Consider the following 22,280-nt stretch of genomic DNA (forward strand, 5'->3'; position numbering starts at 1 on the left):
CTCCGTGCTCCGCGGTGGCCGAGGGCGGATGGCGGGCCGGGGCTCGGCGCACCCGGGCGAAAGAGGCGGGGCGGGCAGGGTGACAGTTGGGCTGAGCGGGGCGCGCCGTGATACCGGCGCCGGCCGCGGCGGGGAAGGTGAAGCTCTCCTTGCACGGCGCCTGGCGGGGAAGGGCAGGGCCGGGGCTCGCGGGGAATGACGACAGCGGCTGGGGAGGCTCCGCTCCTGGCGGAGGGAAGGGCTGTCTGCGCGGGGAAGTTCGGTGGCTCGCCGGGCGCGGGGCTGGCGGCTGCGGGACGGGAGCGGGGGGAGGAGAGCCGGGAGGGAGGCTGGCGTTTGTCCCCGTGCCCTGCCGTGCTCCGGGCTGGTGGCGGGTAAGGATAGCGACCCGGTGGGAAGAAGCTTTTCCGCGGGGGAAAGCGAGGTTTTGAACTGCTCGCAGCCTTCCGAGCGTAGTAACGGCCCGTATAGGTCGGGCTTCTCGGGCTTGCCGTCTCCGCCTTCTCTGTTGGCTTTCCCTTTTTCTGTCACGTGGGAAGAGTCGCGTCTTCACCCCGAATGAGACATTCGTGGAGAGACAGAAGCCGCTTTATGGGCTCCGAGCTACCTGGCCGAGCAGCGCCGGCAGCCTCTGTCTGCGTGCTGCGTCCGCCGTGCCCGGCCGGGCTGCCTCGGGCCGGCGTGACTCAGAGGCTCCCGGCCACAGCCCTCTGGGGCTGCTGCTCTGCCCCCGCTGCAGGGGAAGCCGGGAAGGTGCGAGGGACATTTGCTGACCTTTGTGGAAGGAGTAAAAACGAGCTTTAGGATCTGCTGTTGTCTACGTCCTCGCGGCAGTCGGTCTGAAAGTTTGCTGTATGTAATGAGTGTGTTTATGCTTCTTGCTACAAGGGGGAGCTTCTTCGTTTTGCTCATTTGGGCTTAATACCAGATTTTTTTCAGATCTTCTATAAGGGCAAGGCTTTTCCACTGCTTTGAGAGCATAAAACCCTTAGCAGTGTTGTTACAGTAGTCCTAGTGAAGGCTGTGTTATGTAAGCAGCTGGATTTTCATTCTCATTTTACCACAACAAAAAGATCATTCTCTTTATGTCCATGATGGTATAAAAACGTTGCTTTCTGTAGGGGGTGGGAAGACACCTCTTTGCTTTACGGTGAATTGTAGCTAAAACTGTTTGCTAATGCTATTTCAGGCAGGCAGAGCTTCCTAATTGTGTTTTCAGCAATGAAGGTCATTAGCTTGCTGTTTCATACCTGCACTCGTCTGAAATTACGTATTGTCAGACTTGCAATTTGCCTTCAATGATAGTAGTTACGTTCTGCCAATTATGACTGAATCAGCTTTTACAGCAGCATGTATTAACACACAGGGCATGTCTAATTAGCACAGTACAACATCATTTTGGGGATCTCTGCACGTTCTATGCTGTGGCTCAGTTATGGTAAGCAGGAGAGGAGTGCAGGTGCTGCCTTGTTCTCTGTGGTGTTAAGCTTAACATGGCTGCTCCAAATTCCCCTTGTTGCATAGTTTACAGTTCTAGAGTTACTTTCTTTGGCTTGGGGTCTGCATGCTGTGCAGTGCCATGCTAGAATAAACATTAAATCTGCCCCCAGGGGTTAAACTGCATACCACACATCAAGCAACGTCTTCCATAAAAGGAATATACATGGCACAGTTGTACATAGTGATGAAATAGTTTATTAATGATTGACAAACAAAACTGTTTAGTTTTAGTTTAGAAAATAATCTTTCTCTTTTTTTTTTTTTTTTTTTTCCCCTTTAGTAAGAATGTACAGCAAGTGGATGAGGTAGTTAATATTGAGCTGACAGATGGCATTTGTGATTGATGATCTTGATGTTGGCTGTATGCATCTTTGTGGATGATCTGAAGTTTTCTTTAAAAAAAAAAAAAAATCTTACTGGCTTATGAGATAGTTTCCATATTGCACAAGTCAGCTGTGCAGCAAAAGCTTCATTTTATTTTGTCGGGCCTGATGTGGTTAGACATGAGAAGTGTTCTCATGTTGTTGTCCAGCATATGGGTTCCATTTCTTACTCTGGAGCTGACCGAGCTGCTGCCTTAAAGATATCCTTATGTTAATTCTGTGCTTCCCTGGTTGTGATTAAAATGGGTCTAAAGGTTATTATGGCTTAAATTGGTAGCCTGTAAAGTCAGAACGTGAGACTTCTGTGCTTGTTGCAGCAATAGCAGAGGATAAAATGCTCAGCCATGCTGCTAGGCAAGAATTTCCATGCTTCTATGAATCTGTAGGACTGATACAAATTAGCTTCTGTGGCAGTGCATGCCTTTCTCAACATAGGAGCAGTAGGTCCTGAGAATCATAGAATGGCCTGTGTTGAAAAGGACCACAAAGATCATCGAGTTTCAACTCCCCTGCTATGTGCAGGGTTGCCAACCACCAGACCAGGCTGCCCAGAGCCACATCCAGCCTGGTCTTGAATGCCTCCAGGGATGGGGCATCCACAGCCTCCTTGGGCAACCTGTTTCAGTGTATCACCAACCTCTGAGTGGAAAAACTTCCTCCTAATATCTAACCAGAACCTCCCCTGTCTCAATTTAAGACCATTTCCCCTTGTCCTATCACTATCCATCCTCATAAACAGCCGTTCCCCAAAACCTATCCCAGGGTTGGTTCCCAGTCTGCAGTCATAATCGTGAATGAACGTCATCCCTTTGTGTGCCATTCTGTCAAAGTGTGTTGCTTGGGGCTGGAGAACAGTCAACATTTCTCTGGTGGTGTTGGTCTAGGATCTGCCTTGGTGTGTGCTCTATGGAGCGTGAGTGGTTCTGCTTGAGCCGTTGTGAAGCGGTGTGTATTGCTGGAGTCCTATGAGTCTTACTGCACAGGATGTGTCAATATCTGAGAAGGTACCCAACCCCAATTAGCAAATAACTAATGTGAGTTGTGAGCAGCACTGCACAGTAATGAGCTCTGAAGAAGAAATAAAATCACACATATGCAAAAAAGAAACAACAATCCAAAGCAAAAAACTCCGAACTAAAAGCCTTCAAGTGGATGGGGTTTGCTTCAACTTCTTAGAATATGCAAATATTTAAAAGCAGTCCTGGCTTACAGAGCATATTGTAAATATTTTGACAGAGTTGGAAACCTGTGTCTTGGAGTGTTTGGTTTTGGGCCAGTGTATGTTAACTTATTTCTTCACTCTGCTTTAAGTTAAGAATTCCAAGGCATCTACAGACAAGCTTCTTTGCCTTTTATCATGTGCTCTAGACTAGTGACTGATAAACTTGACTACAATAAAATGACACAAATGGAGAGTGTAAGAGCAGTCTGTCAAGTCATATTAATAAGTATGTTTCAAACAGTTTTGTTGAAACTGAAAAGGGGATTTTTTTTGTTATCTCAGCCGTCTTAAACATGCAAAATAAACTGTTGCTCTTCTTAGGGCATCTGTTAAGTGTATCCCTGTATATCCTAAATATCTTGTCATTGCGATTTCAGTATCGCACAGTTGTGATTTCCTTGCCAACTGGTAGGTTCTGATTAGGAAGTTATGAGTTGTTTAATAATACTAAAACTGAGTGAATGTGGTGTTGCTTTAATCTTCATTGTGAAGTATCTTTCTGCAGAAGTGTGGTGCTCTGTCTCATTACAGTGGTTGTCAGGAGTAATGTAAGTAGGGCAGATATGAGCTAGCAGAGTTCTCAGAGCTAGCATCTTAACCTCTACTTTTGGAACATAGCGTGTCTGGTTTCTCGAAACAGCATCCAGTTTATACATAAACTCTTTGTTAGCCTACTAATAGTAGGCGAGCACTGAAATAAGAATTAAGAATTTTGTTTGTACTTAATGGAACTTCATTACACTTCTGAGCTTGTTATTGTATTTCTGACTTTATGAGTAGAAACAAAAGGGGATGAGAGGGAAATCCCAAATGCGTCAGCCTTAATTGGTAATGTGAAGTACAGATTTCAGTAAAGGTTCTGCTATGAGTCAGAGGACAAATGGACACATCTTTAGTTTTACTTACGCCTCTTATCCTCTTGGCACCTTCACAGATGCTGCCAGATGGACCTGCTGAATGGAAAAGCAGTTTTCTTCTTAACAGTAATAATAAATCTATAACAAGTTAAGGATTCTCTTACTATATCTAAATATTTAGTGAGGATGTATGATTATACAGCATCAGCTTGTAGACACTCTTACTTTCACATTTGCTAACCGATGTTTTAAAAAGCATTTTCCCAAAACTTGTAATGTTTTCTCTGTCCTATAACAGTTACAGATAAAAGCTTCAAAACTTCTAGTTGTTTTCCAGCGATGATGTAGACAGTCTAAGCTATCTCATGTCTGATCAGCATACAGTTACGCTTAATTTAAGGAACCCCTGCATGGCTTGGAGAAGCTCCCGGCTGAACTTGACTGAGTGGAATTTTTTCTGAACCCTCGCTGGGTTGAGGTGGCTGTTGGATTCCAGAATATGAGCACCCTGGTTTACCTGTGAGAACTGAAGCTGGAAAACCGCTTGCTTTGAAGAAGCTTTCTTTAATTTTTGCTTGTTAGGAGAGATCTTCAGTATAAAGAATGCTGTTGGACATGTGTCATTCAGCTACAGTGAGAAACAAATCGAGTGATTAGCTGTTTCTCTTCTGGGCAATTAAATTTCTTAGGAACTCTCATGCCTGCAACTGGGAGTGTTGCCATCTCTTTGATTATTTATTTGTATTGGCCCACTGTTATGGTAGGCCACTAGCATTTTCACTGGCTTACTTGAAGTTCAGTATATTTTTCTCTCATCGTGCTTTCCACAAGCAGGTTTTCTGCACCCCCAGGGAACTTTTAGGGCTGTGAGTCATTCTTGCTTTGTCTTTTGTAAAGGCTATTTCAGCTGAGAGTAGGAACAACCGGCCTGTGTGGATTAAGTGTGATTAACCAGTAACCTGTGGTTCAGGGGTGCCACTTTCCAAAGCAACTCTTGTGCTCTTAGTCCTGAATGGAAAGATTCAGTTCTGTTCTGTTACTGCAGCGCTGGCGACCTAACAATGGCTGTGATGCCAGTTGTGCCACGTCAGAAGTTATTCCTGTTGATATAGTAGATGTTAATCATTGTGTTTGGAGGTATGGGCCTGTGCACACATGCGCATCCCTGTGTACGTGAACACATGTAATAACAGTCACTTGGGAAGTAATGCCTCCTATTTATTTCATGGAAACTACATCAGATACAGAGAGCACAATAACACTATTTGGTAGAGCAGATTTTCAGCTACAAAACACTGCTTTTTCAACATAATCACCATTATTAGTTGATTCATGCGAGTGAGCTGATTGAGATGCTCTTCATTTTGTGGTGTGACAGCTGTATGCGGCCATCTGGAGCATGACTTGTCTTTCCCATTGCTGTCACCACTGCTGAAAATGCACCACCCACTGCCTCACTGTGCTCACAGCCACTGTTTGGTTTCCATAAATGTTTACCAGGCATCAATGAGTGTAAGTGGGTGCCTTTTTTTTCTTCATGGAGGAATTCAGTGACACCCTTTTGCTTCATTTTCACTTCCATGTCAGATTCCATTTTGTCAGACTCCCCCTTTGCTGCCATCTGTTACACAGCAACAAAATGTAATGGAATGTTGGTGGGCCAACATCATAAAATAGGTGTTACTTTTGGAGCAGCTCTTGTACATTTCGCATTGTCTACAGAATAGATACCTATCTGCAACTTCAGAATGAATTTCCTTTCCTTCAGTGTTTCCTCCTCATCTTCTTTTCTTGTAAGTTTGGAAATATCCTCAGGAAAATATTTTGAGGATGGCTTTATTGAGCAAGCACTTCAGAGCCTCTGGGTCACAACATTGACATTCTGTAGAAATCTAATGAGATGATCTTTCATATAAGCACTGCAGCTGCTGTCTGTAGCTACTTTTTCTTCTCACTCTGGCTTTAGGTGCAGCTATTAAAAAACCATGGTGATTCTCTGGTAGTTTTATTTTATCAGATTGCCAGTTTTGACTCTTCTCAGTTGATGCTGGAAGCAGTCTGATTCAGCTTAGATTTGTTGTGTAAGCAGTCAGTCTTTCAGCTCTGTTTTTCTTCTGCAAGGCAGCACATGTAGAGTTGCTTCATGTTGGATGCATATGCTGTTTGAGATGAGGCACTGTCACCTGGAATGTATGTAAGTTCCAAGCAAGTTGTAGAGTTGGAAAAGTGGGACGCCAAATGACCCCATGGTTGTGCAGCATGTCCCTTAAGAAGGTAGTAGACTTGTTCTTGTAAGCGTGGTGAATAACTTGAATAAAGTTAAGCTTAAACTGAATGTTATGCATAACCAATTTTGTGTGTGTGTGTTTTTATATTCTCTTGTATACCAAAGGTGGTCAGGATATAATAAAAAAAAGGAAAAGAGTCTTCATAAGTACAACAGTCTAGCCCATCGTAGGGAGCTGAAGCTATGCTGTGTGAGCTGCAGTTACGCAGCTAAGATTGAACACTTACCTAGAGGCTGTAACCTTGAACTATTTATAGGTATGAAAATTGAAGATAACTTATGCTTCTTGATCATCATAGAATGGCCTGGGTTAGAAAGGACCACAACGATCATCTAGTTTCAACCCCCTGCTATGTGCAGGGTCACCAACCACCAGACCAGGCTGCCCAGAGCCACATCCAGCCTGGCCTTGAATGCCTGCAGGGATGGGGCATCCACAGCCTCCTTGGGCAACCTGTTCCAGTGTGTCATCACCCTGTGTGTGAGAAACTTCCTCCTAATATCTAACCAGAGCCTCCCCTGTCTCAGTTTAAGACCATTTCCCCCCATCCTATCGCTATCCACCCTCATAAACAGCCATTCACCTTCCCCTTTATGCTCCTCTCAAGTACTGGAGGGCTACAATGAGCTTTCCCCAGAGCCTTCTCTTCTCCAAGCTAAACAAACCCGGTTCCCTTGACCTTTCTTCATAGAAGAGGTGCTCCAGCTCTCTGATCATCTTAATGGCCCTCCTCTGGACCCGCTCCAAGAGCTCCATGTTGATGTTTTAACCAATTTTAAATGCATAGCCAAGTAGGTAATATGAATTCAGGATCATTTGAAAAGTAAATTTGAAGGTGAGCTTGCTTGTTCTGGAAATTTGTCTTCAAATGTTTTGTTTTAGCGTATGTGCTGTAGACATCCTCCTGCCTTGAACAGGGAACCAGATGACCTCCAGCGGTCCCTTCCTACCTCAGCTGTTCAGTGATTCTGTGATATTTTTTTTCAAGTGAAAGGGCAAGAAGGTGAAATTGAAATCCTTTTTGAACTGAAGCACTTTTGAAGTATAAAGGAGCAAAAAGTCTTCCCTTTTTGAGTTCTAAAATATTCAGCTGTAGTAACTTTAAAGGAATGTAAGTTTGTAACACTGATAGAGAGTTTTATGTCATTGAATTCCTTATTGCTTTATTAAATAATGCTATGAAAAAAAGTGAGCGCTGAATAATTTTTGTTAATTCCTAGTATGAGATTTAAGCAGATATGTTAACAATTTATTATTAAATCAAGTTTTGAAGAGCTAGCTTTCTAGTTTGAATTGTCTCAATATTTTTCAAAATTGAATCAAGTGTTTTTGAAACAATTTTGTAGAAATGTTAGGGAAAATGTAGGTGCACACAAAATCTCATCAGATCTTTTATTTCCTAGACTGGAAAAATTGTTTCCCCGCCTTATTGTGGTCTCCACAATTGTTTTTTTTTCCCCTCACACAAAAAATGATTGAGTAGAATTCATTGGATCCTTCTGTTACCTTTGTTCTGTGATACTGCCCCATCTGTTTTCTTAGCTATTCCCAGTAATGTTCTGTTCCACATAATGAGTTTTGTTTAGTGTTGTTGTTTTTCTTAAACAAGTGCACAGATTGGCTACTGGAGAGTATCTTTCTGAGAAAGCAGAGTGAGCAGTGTTGCAAAACACCTTGTTCCTTTCTTTGTTTAATTGTGCTCTGTGCTGTGAAAGATGAAAGTTTGTTCAGCAGATATCATGACAGTCTTGCCTGTTCGTTGTTATTTCCTAAACACACATTTGAGAAGGCAAAGGACAGTTAGTGTAGTTTTAAAGGATCTGTGTGTGAATCTGAAAATCGTTTAGAATTTGGCTAATAAATCCTTTGGATAAAGTAGCGTATGAGCAGCTGCTTCTGCTTAAGCTTGTGATATTCCAGTATTGGAGAACAATGTGTATCTAGTCTGTATCTAATTACTGTATTTTTAGCAGTTGGTTTAGATCAGGCTGTTGCGTAGTTTCTAGTCGTATTTAAGTCATATGAGTTATATGAGTATCACGAGTAATATCTGTGGAGTGCAGTTTCAATGGTTGTTGAGTCAGGAACAGCTCTGGTACAGTAACTGATACACGTGGATTGTAAAACAGATCTTTCATTATGGATTGATTTTTACTTTTATTTTTTCAGCGTAAGGCGACCCATAGCTTCTTTGTTATTAAGTTTGATCAGCCTATTAAAACAGAGAGCAGTCTCACTTTCTGTGAAAGTAGAGTTTAGTGGCTTACTTTTAACTATTGCAGCTGGGAGGACTTTGATCCTTTTCTGCCTTCTGTCTTGTAAATGAAGCTGTATGGGAGATAATATGCTTCTACGTGTTAATAGGTATTGTAGAAACACTGTGTAATCACAAACTGTGCTAAATTTAGCATGCTATCTCTACCGATTTATTGTTCAAAACAGTTACTGTTGTTTTTTTTTATCAAGATTACTAGTAATTATGTCATTTCCGAGAGATCTTACTGCATAGCAGAGAAGGGTGGAAGAAGTCAAGCAGGCTTTTATGCTTTCAAGTATGCCTAAAGGTATTTTCATTGCATGTACTTTTTTTCCCCTTTTCAGCATATCACAGAATTGTAGGGACTGGAAGGGGCCTTCAGAGATCATCGAGTCCAGCCCCCCTGCTAAGCAGGCCCCATACAGCAGGCTGCACAGGTAGGCATCAAGGTGGGTCTTGAGCATCTCCAGAGACAGAGACTCCACCACCTCCCTGGGCAGCCTGTTCCAGTGCTCCGTCATACTTACTATAAAGTTCCTTTGTACATTGGTGCAGAACTTCCTATGCTCCAGTTCATGTCCATTTCCCCTTGTCTTGTCCCCTGAAAAGAGGTTGGCCGTGTCTGTTTGACTCCCATGCCTAAGATATTTATAAACATTAATAAGATCCCCCCTCAGTCTTTCTTTCTCAAGGCTGAACCAACCCAGGTCGCTCAGCCTTTCCTCTTAAGAGAGGTGCTCCAGGCCCTTTATCATCTTTGTGGCCTTCCACTGGACTTTTTCCAGGAGGTTTATTTAACATTTTGTACGTATGGTTAATGTGCTACGTTTTTAAATGAATAATGCTGTACCAGCATTGTATCCTTTAAGTTAAATCTGAGATTGTGTGAGTTGTGAGTGATGCTACTAGTTCAGCTGGGAAGTTTATGAAGTTTCTATGAAATTAACTTTCAAGGTGTGTGAAATATCTACTTTGGCTGGAATACTCACTGGAAATCAATGTATTCAGTAGGAAAAATACCAAGAAGTGCTTATGTACGGGTTAGCTCTTTAAAGGTGAAGATCTTACAAATATGCTTTTCTAAAAATGTGTTTTGAATTTATCCAGAAAATAATGGATCAGGTGGATCTTTGAACTTTTATTGCAGTAAGCAGTTGGAGAATAAAGTTACGTCATACTGTTATAAAAATCTTCTGAAACAGTGCTTAAAATGCGATGGGAAACAGGTTTGGACAATACTTAGACCTGCAAACTGGGAGAAATAAGCAATGTAAAACTTCCAGCCAATGCTGAATTGCTTTGTTGTGGTGGCTCTCACAGGTTTGTGTGTTTGCTCTTTCTTAAAATGATTTATGTATGAGGCAATGTGTGTGGGCTTCATGTGGTCCTTTTGAGAACATCAGCAAAAATAAGAATGGAGGGTGGACTTTTTCTTTTCTTCAAGTACAAGTGACATTAAAGCTGCATCCGTCACTGAATCTGAAGAGGGAGTGCTGTCTCATGGCTGTTGAGGGTGAGCTGCTGCCTGTCCTGTTCTTTTGTGTATTAGAGAGGAGATTGTGTCTCTAATCTTGTTTTAAAATAATTGGTCTTCCACAAATCTGTGTTGTTGTTTAGAACCTAGATTCACTGTCCAGAATGAATTAAATTTTACGTGCTTTCTTGAGTTGTGCAGCAGTGCTGGCTCAAGAGAATTACAGGAATGTGCGAAGAGTAGCATATTGCACCTAAGCACTTACATCAGAGTCAGCATATGTGTTTAAATTGGGAGTACTGTGAAAAATCTCAATCTGGCTATAGTCCCTGTCCTAGAAGAGGAGGGAGTGAAAGTTGCAACTTCTGTGCGTTTCAACATCACCCAGTTCCACATACTAAGCAGCTTTATGTAGCTCTGTATACTAAAAGGGTTGCTGAAAATTTAACTGCATAAACTTAAAAAGACATTTTTGAATTTTGCTTCCTAGATGGCCAACTTTCTTTGAGTGTTTTCTGTTTCTAGGAGGTAAAAAGTCATCAAATCGGGTAAAAAATGAATGCAAGTAGTGATTTGGCATGCATGTATCAGTGTACAACTTAACATTTTATCTAAAGCTAGCCTCCTGAAACCTAAGTGTTGAAGCAAGTGAAAACTTATGTACTTGAAAATCCACTTAAGTGTGGGATGTTGGATTTCTCCAATTTTACCTAGAATCTACAACCTCATATGTAAATTACTGTTTGTCTGTGTTAAGCTGAATGAACAGATTTTGAAATTGAATAAGTTCTTGCAGTGTTGTGTCACTGAAAAATACCCTGATAAGAGGACTATAAAAGATGGAAATAAATTCTATAGACTATAAATTTTTCATGTAGCTGAAAGATCCTTTCTGTAGCATTGCGTGCTGGTTATTTTGTGTCAGGGTTGTTAGTATGACTTGTTCTTTCAATCTATCCTACTTGCATTACTTGGTGCTAGTATCTATTGAGTTGTGCCTTTTCCCAGGACTAGGAGAAGGACAGTGATGGTGTGATGAATCCATGTGGAGTTACTTTTGCTTATTTGGGATGGTTTCACAATAGCAATTGTGTGGTCAGAGCTGCGAGTTGGCAATAAATGCTTTCAGAAGGCCATCTTCACTGGGCTATTAGGTTGAAAAGGCTATCTGTAGAAACTTTTTTTTAGTGAATGTTGTAGGAATATGGTTCGTGTATTCTAATACAAGCAATCAAAGAGGTCTAAGGAAAAAGCCCTGGGAACTCTTCGGGTGTCACACAGCCCTTCTTGTGTTGCTCCAGTCAGTACTAGGCATTGTTATTCAGAAGAGAGAACTTGATGCAGAAATTCAAAGATCCTTTAGGAAAAACTTTTTTGGCAACATTTTTGAAATCTGTGTTACTGGACTGAGAGTTGCCACTTGGTTTGATTCTGTTTGCAGTGATGTTGTTTTGTGATAACAGCTGGCTACAGAAAAGAATAAAATCCAATCTTAGGGGCTTAAAGTCCTTTCAGAGAACTTTTTGTGTCAGTAGTTGGAGCTTCTTTTACAAACAGTTCTCAAAGCTGGACTGTAATGAATGGCTGGTGTCCAGATGGAGAGCTGTGTCCCAGGGTCTGTCTTGGGACTGGTACTTTTTAATGCCTTTATCGGAGATATGGATGATGTGATTGAATGCACCCTTAGCAAGTTTGATGACACCAAGCTAAGCGGTGTGGTTGATACAAATGAAGGGAGGGGTATTGTCCAGAGGGACCTTGATTAAAGTCAGAAGGCAGGCCCATGTGTACCTAATGAGATTAAACCAAGCAAAGTGCAAGCTTTTGCCCTTGGGTCGAGGTAATCCCTGATACGTTTGCAAACTGGGAGAAGGACTCCTTGAGACAAACCCTGCTGAGAAGAACCTCGGGATTTGCTTGATGAAAATCTCAACATGAGCCAGCAGTGTGCTTTTGCAGCCCAAAAGGCCAATGGTATCCAGGGTTCTATCAGAAGTGAGGTGGCCAGCAAGGTGAGGGAGGGGATTGCCTGCACTATTCTGCTCTCATGAGGCCCTGGCTGGAGTACTGCACCCAAGTCTGGGGCCCTCAGCACAGGAAAGATGTAGAGCTTCTGGAGAAGGTCCAGAAGAGGGCTATGAAGATGATCCAAGGGCTGGAGTGTATCTCCTGTGAAGATAGGCTAAAAGAACTGGGGTTGCTGAGTCTGGAAAAGAAGGCTGCAGGGATACCTTGTTGCGGCCTTGCAACGTTTTGAACAGAGATTAAAGGAAATCTCTTTTTACAAGGGTAGACAGTGGTAGGACAAGGGAGGATGATTTTAAACTAAAAGACTGGGCATTTAGGTAAGATGTTGGGGGAATTTTTTTTACTATGGGAGTAGTTGCCCAGAAAAACTGTGGATGCCCTGTCCTAGAGGTGTTTAAAGCTGGTTGGGTGGGGCCTTGGGAATGTGATCTAGTACATGCTCTAGTGCTTGGCAGCCCTGTCTGTGGCAAGGGGGTTGAAACTTAATGATCCTTGAGGTTCCTTCCAACCTAAGCTGTTCTATGGGAAGGAATTTCTTATTCACCTCTTGCTACATACATTATTTGTATCTATCTGTGTATATATATACACACAGACACAACTTTTAATGTTTTCTTTATCTTAATAGTTTTATCTCAACCCACAAGTTATCCTTTTTCCCCTGATTCTCTCCCCCATCCCACCAAGAAGAGGGAAATTGAATGAAGGTCTGTGTGGTGCTGAGCCATCTGCGGGGTATGGCCACATCAATAAGTCAGTTTAATCCTACATCTTAAGCTGACTAAGACAAGATATTTTGCAAATACATTGAAATGAGTTTGTCATAGCCTGATTTATTTATTTGTCTACTCCATGGGTTCAAACTTGGGTACAGCCCAAATATATTGTCTATATTTCTACTACTGCTACTCAGCAGTGCTACCGCTAAAATACCTGAAAAATGCTAAGAAAGAAATTAAGATCAGACTGTTGTCATCCTCACCTCTTGTCTTTGTAATGGCAAGGTTTGATGTAGAGGCAATGTCTGGATGCAGGGCTGGAGTGCATGCTAATTTTGAGGACAGCACTAAGCTGGAGAACCTGTTGAGCCCCTCAAAGGGAGAGAGACTTTGCAGAGGTCTTTGAGTAACCTGGTTTCCCAGGTTTCTCTACCTGGTGTTCCAGCCTCCAGCAGGGGGGTTGGAAGCCTATAGTCTTATTCCAGTTCAAACCATTCTGGAATTCTATGATTTAATCTTGGCCAACAGGAGAGCTGGGCAATCAGCAGCCATATGAGGTTCACTAAAAGGTGGTGTGTGCCCATGGGGCAGCCCTGGCTCTGTGCCCGGGGGGGAGAATCAGGAGGTGAGAGAGCAGCCCCAGGAAAAGGATCAGAGGGTTCTGACTGATGGTGCGTGAGTTGGACTTGAGCCCAGTTCTAAAACAAATGTAGTTCAGTGATCCTACTGTAACTCGGAGCTGTCAGAGCTGAAGGCTCATTTCCAGTGGGGAGAAGGAACAGTCACAACAGAAGGGTCGACAAAGGGAAATCTCAGATCAACTTAATCATAAGTGTTATTACAAGTTGATAGTAATTGTGGGGAGGTTGGAACTTGATGGTCCTTGTCTTTAATCTCTTGAATTTTCAGTATAGCCTGTTTTTTAATAATGATTTTTACATGTAAAACTATAAGTGCAATACTGTGGTTTTTTTCTTTTTTGGGTGTCTTTCCTTTGAGTGTACAGATATTTTGCCTCAATGAGGTACCTGTTATTTTCTCTTTCAGTTAAAGAAACCTGAACTTCAAGTTAAACACAAATCATGAAACTTTGTTAGAGGAGTGTGTGGTGGACCCTTGGGATAGTTGTACCAGGGGTTCATCCTACTAGAATGCACAAGAGGTCTTACATTTAGGATCACAATGTCTTTAATGTTTTCAGTGGTTTGGTTTTTTTTTATGAGACATATGTCTAAAAGACGTCTTTCTGTGCTCTGAAATAAGTAAATCAGAATGTAAAGTATATATTCCCCACTATGTTTTAAAATGTACTGTGAAATTGCATAGGGTTTGGTGGTGTTTTTTTTTTTTGTTTTTTTTGTTTTTTTTTTTTTTTTTTAGGGCTTTACACCATTAAGATTGAGGAGTAAGCACAGGTGATGGCTCTTAAATAGTGGGCTGGGAGCTTGCTTGAATGTGTGAAGGTTATTTGTGATGGTAAGCTTCCAGCAAGTGTTAGCAAAATCATAGCTGGAGGGATTCTCTTAAAGGGTTCAAGCAACTTGTGACCTTCCCATGAAAGCTGATGAGGAATGATCAACAGATATAATCTCTGCTATTTATTTTCAGTACTGACATTGAGCTTTGTGGGTCTAACTGGACTTTTGTCAGTTTAAAACCTCCAGGATGCTTTGCTATTTGGGCAGACCACAGTTTGCCACTGGTTTAAAGTGGGAACCATAGTGAAGTACTAAGAATGCTTGCCCTCCTCTAAAACCATTTAAAAGTCATGAAAAATTGAAAAACAGTGTGCAGAAATATTAAATGAAGAGATTTTATGCGGTTTTCTAGATGCAGGCTTTCTTATTTTAATGCTGTGTGTATCAGACAGTAGCATTAACGTTCTGAGTCTTCAGAACCAGAACTGGAAAAGTTTCACAGATCTTCTGGTCACATGCATGTTCATTTGACCCGTGACAGTGAAAAGTGTGATTATGAAAAAGATCATTATGTTATCGTTATGTGTGTTACTCATGTATTTCGTCACAATTTCTTCTCTTGTCTTTGATTGTTGAAGCTTTATCCTGCAATGCTTTTAATTCATAAATAGCTCTCTTACTCTTCCATCTACCATATGGTAAAGAGAGCTAAATACAAAGTAATATGCATTGACAAAGCACGTTGTTTTTGAGGAACATTTGATCTAATCGAAGTCTTATTTTCATTGTTAACTTTAAAAACACTGCAGCATAACTTAAACTTTCAGCTTGCAGCTATTTCAGCTGTTGAGCTGTTCTGTCTTTTTTTATTCCTTTGCTACCCAAACTCTTAACCGGCGATCCATACGTGGGTAGGCTTTGTAGCGGTAATTGTATTTAGACTGGTGAATCATTTCGGTAACCACGAGCTATTCTGGAACATGGACTGCAGTGTCGGTCTGACTGGTGACATAGAGCTCTCCCTTGGTGATGTCACATCACAGAGCAGCTCTGTCTAGGCCACTGCCCCACATCTGTGCCCCATTGGAAATGAGCACAGTGCTGCAATCCTAGCTTCCACACAGCGCATTCAGATCTTGGGAGACAACTCGGAGCTTTGGAAATATGGAAATATGATGTATGATCTGCTCAGGTAGGCTGAGTTCATAAGCACAAGACTACCCATTTAGTAAAATCTAAAGTTGAAGGTAGACCCTCGTAGCACCTTTATAAGACTGCTGAAAATTCCCATGGTGCTGAACACAGCTTTAGGCTGATGGCATAAAAACTGCAGCATTGAGTAGAATTATTTTTGTAGAATCATAGAATGGCCTGGGTTGAAAAGGACGACAATGATCATTTAGTTTCCACCCCCTGCTATGTGCAGGGTCGCCAACCACCAGACCAGGCTGCCCAGAGCCACAGCCTGGCCTTGAATGCCTCCAGGGACGGGGCATCCACAGCCTCCTTGGGCAACCTGTTCCAGTGTGTCACCACCCTGTGTGTGAGAAACTTCCTCCTAATATCTAACCAGAACCTCCCCTGTCTCAGTTTAAGACCATTTCCCCTTGTCTTATCACTATCCATTCTCATAAACAGCTATTCCCCCTCCTGTTTATATGGTTCCTTCAAGTATTGGAAGGCCACAATGAATTTTCAACATCTGACTCTTTTCTATTTGTGTATAAGCCATAATTTTAAAAAACTGTCTTATGCCATTTCTTTTCAGTGTGTGCAAGTTTGATATTTTAATTCCCAAATAATTTAATTCTGTTCTAGCAGACTTTTCTGTTCTGATTAGTTCAGGTTACCCTGGTTCATACAGAAATGTAGTTCTATCTTTGGTAACTGTTGTTTTTGTATTTGGGAATTACTGTAGAATCACTAAAATGCTGAAGTTTTCAGCAGTATACATGAAGAACAAAGGAAGTTGAGTATTATCAAGTCTTTATTAATACTTTGTTCAGCACTTTGGAGATTGGATCTGGACTGTGTGTAGTTTAGAAGTAGTTGTAGGTATTTGAATTTTCTACACTGGAGTTTATCAGATGCTAATATTGAGAGAGCAATTGATTCAGCTTTGCATTGTTTACCTCTGATTTCTGTCTTTTGATTGTTGCTAAGATGCAGGTTGAAGGCTGCAGTTTCCACGCTTCTGTGCTCGTAGTGATGGCCCAATCGTTAGAAGTTAAAAAGCACAGTGGTAATGGCAAGTGCAAGAACAGTAGTTAATGGGCCTTTGTCCCAGTTTCCTTGAACCTCAGTCCAATTTGTATTGTAGGGTGGGTGGCTGATCTACGTGTACATCTACATGTATTTAATTGAATATGTCATTAAAAGCTTTCCTTTTCCTCAAAAGGGGGAGAAGCACAGAAAAGACTGGGCTGTGATTGAGTAAACTAAGCTTTTGTTTTGTTCACATTCTTGTGTTTTGAGTTTGTACATTTGAGTGACTTGTATGCTTGGCAGCCGTTGAAGGACAACTAAAGTGAATCCACATCTCTGGAAATTGTAAGGAAGGCTGGCTGCTGTTTTGCATTTTCTAAACTACTAATGAGACTAGTGAGATGTTTGCAACCAAAGAAAAACTTCCATCTTCTTGTTTGCCTGATCTCAATCACATGTGATTGCCTTAAAGCACACCTTGTTTTGTTCACTGAAACATTTAGATTTTAAATTACCTTGGAGTTAACGTGGGTTTGTATACTGCACGTAATTTTAAAGAGTGAAATGAAAACACACAAAGCAGCTGAGCTTGCTTCTAGCTTATCTTGTTGAATTATGTGTATGGTGGTAAAATGAGATCTGTGACCTCAGTACTTACAAGTGGTACTTCCAGGTAGCTTAGACCTATGAGTTTAGTACATGATAAGACTTCAGTGTTGCTTACATAAAAGAGCAGGTTTATATATTAGATTTATTTTAAAAAATAAGATGTTTTTGAGGGTTATTTAATTCTACTAGGTCAGCAATCCTGTTTTGCGTAAATTACTAACAGGCAAATAAAGATCTTTTGTCCTTGTTGCAGTAATTACCGTTGGAGGATCAGAAAATGGAATTGCCTAGAAACGTGGGAGTCCTGGCTAAAGTTTGCCTTGGATTCACAGGGCTGAAAATCTGTTTAAACTGAATTTGAGTCTTTCTTTTTAATGGCCACCTTAATGGAACTAAGTAGCAAGTAAGCTTTTCCCCCACCTAAACACTAACAACATAAATGACCCTGACTGGTATTCAGAAACAGATTCAGTTTAAAATCTGAATTAATCGTTTAGAATCAGAAATATGAAACTGACTGGAAACAGTTGGCTGGAAACTGCAGCACAGGAAGTTCCGCACAAACATGCGCAAGAACTTCTTTACAGTGAGGTGACGGAGCACTGGAACAGGCTGCCCAGGGAGGTGGTGGAGTCTCCTTCTCTGCAGATGTTCAAGACCTGCCTGGACGCCTACCTGTGTGACCTGCTGTAGGGAACCTGCTTTGGCAGGGGGGTTGGACTCGATGATCTCTGGAGGTCCCTTCCAACCCCTACAACTCTGTGATTCTGTGATGAAACACTCTCACATGTTTATTTGTGTGGTTACGGTCAATCATTGATTCTGAAATACATGAATGGATCTTTTGTGTTGTTCCTGAAAGAATAATCAGCAGATTATTCTTAGTTTACCGGAAAGATGGATAGTCAAAGCTACCTATGTCTGTGCTTTTTCTGCTTGTACGTTTATGAATTACATTCTACAGAGGCCTATAATTTCCATATTGGTCTCAGACATTGAATGACACTGCTGAAGTGATGTATAATGTTTGTGACTCTGTCCCCAGTTGAGAATGTTGCTTTCAGGTTGTAGGGGTGCCTGCAGTAATTAACAGTTTCTATGTTGCTAGAATGGGAGGAAATTCTAAACCACCTTTGCATATATTTTGAGAACTGAAGTACATGACATGCTCAGTCGCTCTGCGTTTCGTCGGCAGGGCTGAGAGGGTAATGGCTGCAGAAAGCATAGGTAATAATTGAAGCTCCTGTGTAGAGCTGTTAGGACTCTCAACTAAGTCAGCTGTTATGGGGATGCTTACTGAATTTCTGCATTAGCAGGGCTCCTAGGGTGCAGTTCTGTACCTTCTGTTCAAAAATCCAGCATAAGCTATACTACCAAAACATTACTGGTGATGTAGGACGTTTCTACTACTGTATATGCATCAAGTAATTATCCTAAAAAGCTATTTTTTGTCTAGTAGAGAGTAATCCTAAAGCACCCCAAAGAGTTCTGTGTGGACATGTGGTGCCCCTACAGTGTTTTAAGTCAACTGTGAATGCATTGCTCTTTGGGAAACGGAGTTACTTCACTAGATCTTTTCTCCTTTATCATCTTCATTGGTGCCCTTCTGAGACTATATACAAAGTCCTATTTTTGGTTTTCCTTTCTCTATTCCTTTTTACTTCTTCTTTAAAACAAACAAACAAACAAAAAAGGCATAGGAGTTACTTGTAGGGTACACAGGTTGGTCTAGGGTTGGTCAGCAGTGCAATTGGCTTCCCCCCTCCCCGGTTAGTATTATTAGATTCTGCCAAGCATCATCACCTGCCCGTCTGTAAGAATATCAAAAGGCAAAGTATGCTGACGTGTTGTTAATGCATTTATTCAGTTTCAAACAGTAGTCTGTCTTTAGAGAGAAATATGTTGGAATCTTAGGGCTAAATTCAGTTCAATTGAGGTCTCTAAGTCAGTTCTCTCTTGATGCGAAGAACGATAACTCCTTTACTTAATGTAACCTTCAGATTCAAGAAGACCTGCGCGTTTCACCTTAATCTAAGGATTTAGATGTGCCTCTATTCAATACATGTCAGTATTTCGTTAATTAGTATTACAGCCCCATATTTCCGGAGATGGAAAAATACAGCTTTTGAGTATGAAACACAGAAGCAACACAGCTGCTTCCTAAGCAACACGTCTGCAAAATATGCCTGCATATTTCACTGATGTGTTTGAAAAGGCTGCTCTCCACCTAAGGCAGTTGTACCCTTGAAAAACACCTTTTGTTAGTATCTCTTAGCGGTGGGCTTTTCTGAAGATTACCTGAGTGTTCAACTTCATTGCAGTATGGAAATGGGCGAGTGAAAACCCTGTGCTGGTTTGAGTGCTGCAGTGTGAAAAGAATGACCTTAGCTTGAGCGACAAGGTTTTCAGCAGCCGGCAGGAAATGATGAAATGTGCTCAGAGAGAATTTTGTTTGTGGAAGTGGAGGTCAGGCAGAGCTGTGCAGGTACTGCAGCTCCCTGTGCTGTTTTGCTGCTCAGCTCCATGTTTGGGGAAAAGCAACTGAACTGAGGCATGTCTTTTAAGGTAAGTTTCTTGCTTACCAATCAAATAGTTCTTTGCTTTTTCCAACCAGAAATGTGCTGTTCTGCTTCATGGCTGGTTTGAAAGTATTTTTGGCCAAATGGAGGTGACATTTTGTAAAGCATTTAACATTTGTCAGTGTAAGGGCGTTTGTTTAATCATGGTTGGAAAGATTGCTTTCAAACAGACTGCGTCTGAAACATGCAGATTATTTTATTCATATTTATTTGTATACTTCTGTGGGATTTTCTCTATAAGTGCAGCAATGTCCACGTTTTGTGGTAGTTGTGTGGTCAGATAAGAACCATGGCATCTTTTATCTTTAGGTAAAAGATGGAAAGCTCTGATATCCGAGGCAGCGTTTCTTGTAATACTCTTTGCTTCTGAATCATATGCCATTTTAGAACAGTTGTAGCCACGTCACTTTTCTCTGTAGCTACTTTCTCAGTGCAGCTGTAAATGCTTTTCTGCATTTTCTCTGCTGGAGGATGCATCACTGCAATCCTCTTGTTCAATTTCTCTGCACTATTCTTGCTGCTCTGCTGTCAAGTTCTGCTTGAATTTGTTTTCTGAGTTGCAGAATGAACTAAGCATTAGGCACATAGATGTTAAATATTTTCATTATGGCTTTGCTGAAATCAGTTTTCATTACGAAGAATATTCTGAGCTTGCTATCTATTTCTAGAGAATAAAGAGTTGTTATTTGTTAAGCGTCTGGCCACTTTAAAGGTTTCTTAGGAATTAAATGCTTCCCAAGTGTAATCTGGAAATTAAAGGGACGTGGTCTTGTATACCTTTCTTGCTTCTTAGAAGCAAACCTAAAGGCACATTTATCTTGAATTTATTTACACTGAGTTAAACAAAGGTTTCTTTCATGTTGGAAGACCTTGACAGGACGTGTTAATTAATGGATGATGTCACGGGATCTAAAAAGGTGACAATTAGAAGACTTCTATTCAAATTGGATTTTTCCTGCACTTTAATCACTCAGTTTTAAATAATGAAAAACTTTGTTTTAAAATTTTATGTCTTTTAAATGTATAATATTTAATTTTCAAATAATTTAAATAATAATAAATCCAACAAATAATAACTTCAATGAAAAAATCTTGACTCCACAGTCAAAAGATTTTCAGGTGGTTTCCTGGCAAAATTTACTGAAAGCCAATTTTATTGTTCTTTTTTTTTTCCCACAAAGAAAGAAGTGGATTCTTGATTAAAAAAACAACAACAACAAAAAACCAGCCCTTAGTCTCCTAAAGGAGCAATTCTTACAGTTTCCTTGTTGAGTAGGCTACCATTTAGTATTACACTGACTAGCATAACACAAGTGTCTTATGGCCTCAGTCCCTTACAGCCCTGGATCTAAAATCCAAGAACTGGATATTTAAATTGATTTTTTTTTTTCCTATAGTAAGTCAGTGTTGCAGGATTTAAAATCTCAAACAAGTGTTTTGTGACCAAATATCTGCTGTCAAATTGCTTCCATATGTTGCTTCTCTTTTGTGCATCTCAACAGAAATGGGAAGTGACATACTTTTTAGTGTGTTATGGCTAGATTCTGTATTTAATGTCAGTGAAGGATACTATTCAAGGGTACTTCTTGCTGTATCTTTTCTTGTTACCTGATGAACGTGCAGCTAGTGTTCAGTATATGTCATTGTGACAGACCTCCAAAGTTTGCATAAGAATTAAATCCAGATTAAAGCCTGTATTGGCTTTAATCTTTACTTTGTGTGGAAAATGTTGTGCTGAGATCTTCGTTTCTCTTGTTTTAAAGCAATCATGAGAGGTGTTTTTTTTTTTAAAACAGAAATGATCTCCTTTACTGTGCTTGTCTGAAAGGCTTCATTATTTAACAGTACTTTCTTTTCTGTTTTTAGGAACAGTCCATATAGAAATCAGTCTGAAAATCCGGAGAGAGAATCTGGGGAATGGTGGTGTCCTTCCAACGGTTACTGACTTGACTAATATACAGTAAGTGTATGATAAAGTATGTAGTATACCCATCTTAAAGAAGTAAAAACAAAATGCTTATAGTTTTGGGGTTTTCACGTTATTCAATGACTACTTTCTTTTTGGTCACCTTTATTTCATCTCCAGATGTATTACTAATTTTGCTTTTCTTCTGCAGAGGAATCCTAATAGGAAATGTTGCTAATAATGCTTTCAGGAGGGAGTCTTACTCTGCCAAGAAGCATTGTTGATTCAGGAAGCAAGATACAACTTGGTGTAGTGTATCAAAGCTAGTCTGCATTGAAGATAGTAATGTTTAGAGCAGATAGAGAAAGATGATGTGTTTTCAACCTCCAGTGGGATGGGATAAAATAACTGAAAAAAATAATTTAAAAAATATCTACATCCTTTGAGAACTCGAGAGTGTGTTTTGTTTAAAAGGGATACTTCAGCGTTTTGTTAGCAGACTTGTTTTTGAGTTCTTAACTGCAGTAAATGGTGCTCTTAGTGTTTTTTGGAGGTTATCAAATTAAAGAAACTAGAGATGCTTTACTTAAGCGTTATAGTTCCAGACTCAAATATTAACAAGATAAAGTTTATCTTAAATCAATGCCTGAAGTTTTTGAAGTCATTGGTAATACATTTCATGTTATCTTCGTAACTTTTTCTTTGATGCTTATACTTTTGATTGAATTTGTGGCAACTGTCTCTACAAGATCATAATTCATTTGTTGCATTTGTCACGCTTTTCTGACACTGCGTATGTGTTCCCATTTGCACCGTACTTTCAAGTCTGTAAACG

The 22,280-nt window shown here is 40.7% G+C and overlaps 1 protein-coding gene across 11 annotated transcripts in view; it reads left to right on the forward strand.

Moving 5' to 3' along the window:
- PACSIN2 (protein kinase C and casein kinase substrate in neurons 2) overlaps positions 1-22,280 on the forward strand; it is a 58,875-nt gene that overhangs the window by 239 nt on the left and 36,356 nt on the right. For 4 of the 11 annotated variants that reach the window (XM_052690652.1, XM_052690660.1, XM_052690661.1 and 1 more), the window contains exon 2: positions 21,406-21,499. The gene's annotated coding sequence lies outside the window, so the exon portion shown is untranslated. Of the gene's footprint in view, positions 1-38; positions 138-753; positions 853-7,064; positions 7,086-8,851; positions 8,945-9,724; positions 9,828-9,886; positions 10,021-19,362; positions 19,526-21,405; positions 21,500-22,280 lie in introns of those variants that run through there. The other 7 variants (XM_052690653.1, XM_052690655.1, XM_052690659.1 and 4 more) reach the window with 7 other exon arrangements.

The sequence above is a fragment of the Tympanuchus pallidicinctus genome, unplaced genomic scaffold, assembly GCF_026119805.1.
Source record: "Tympanuchus pallidicinctus isolate F22 unplaced genomic scaffold, pur_lepc_1.0 scaffold27, whole genome shotgun sequence".
NCBI lineage: Eukaryota > Metazoa > Chordata > Aves > Galliformes > Phasianidae > Tympanuchus > Tympanuchus pallidicinctus.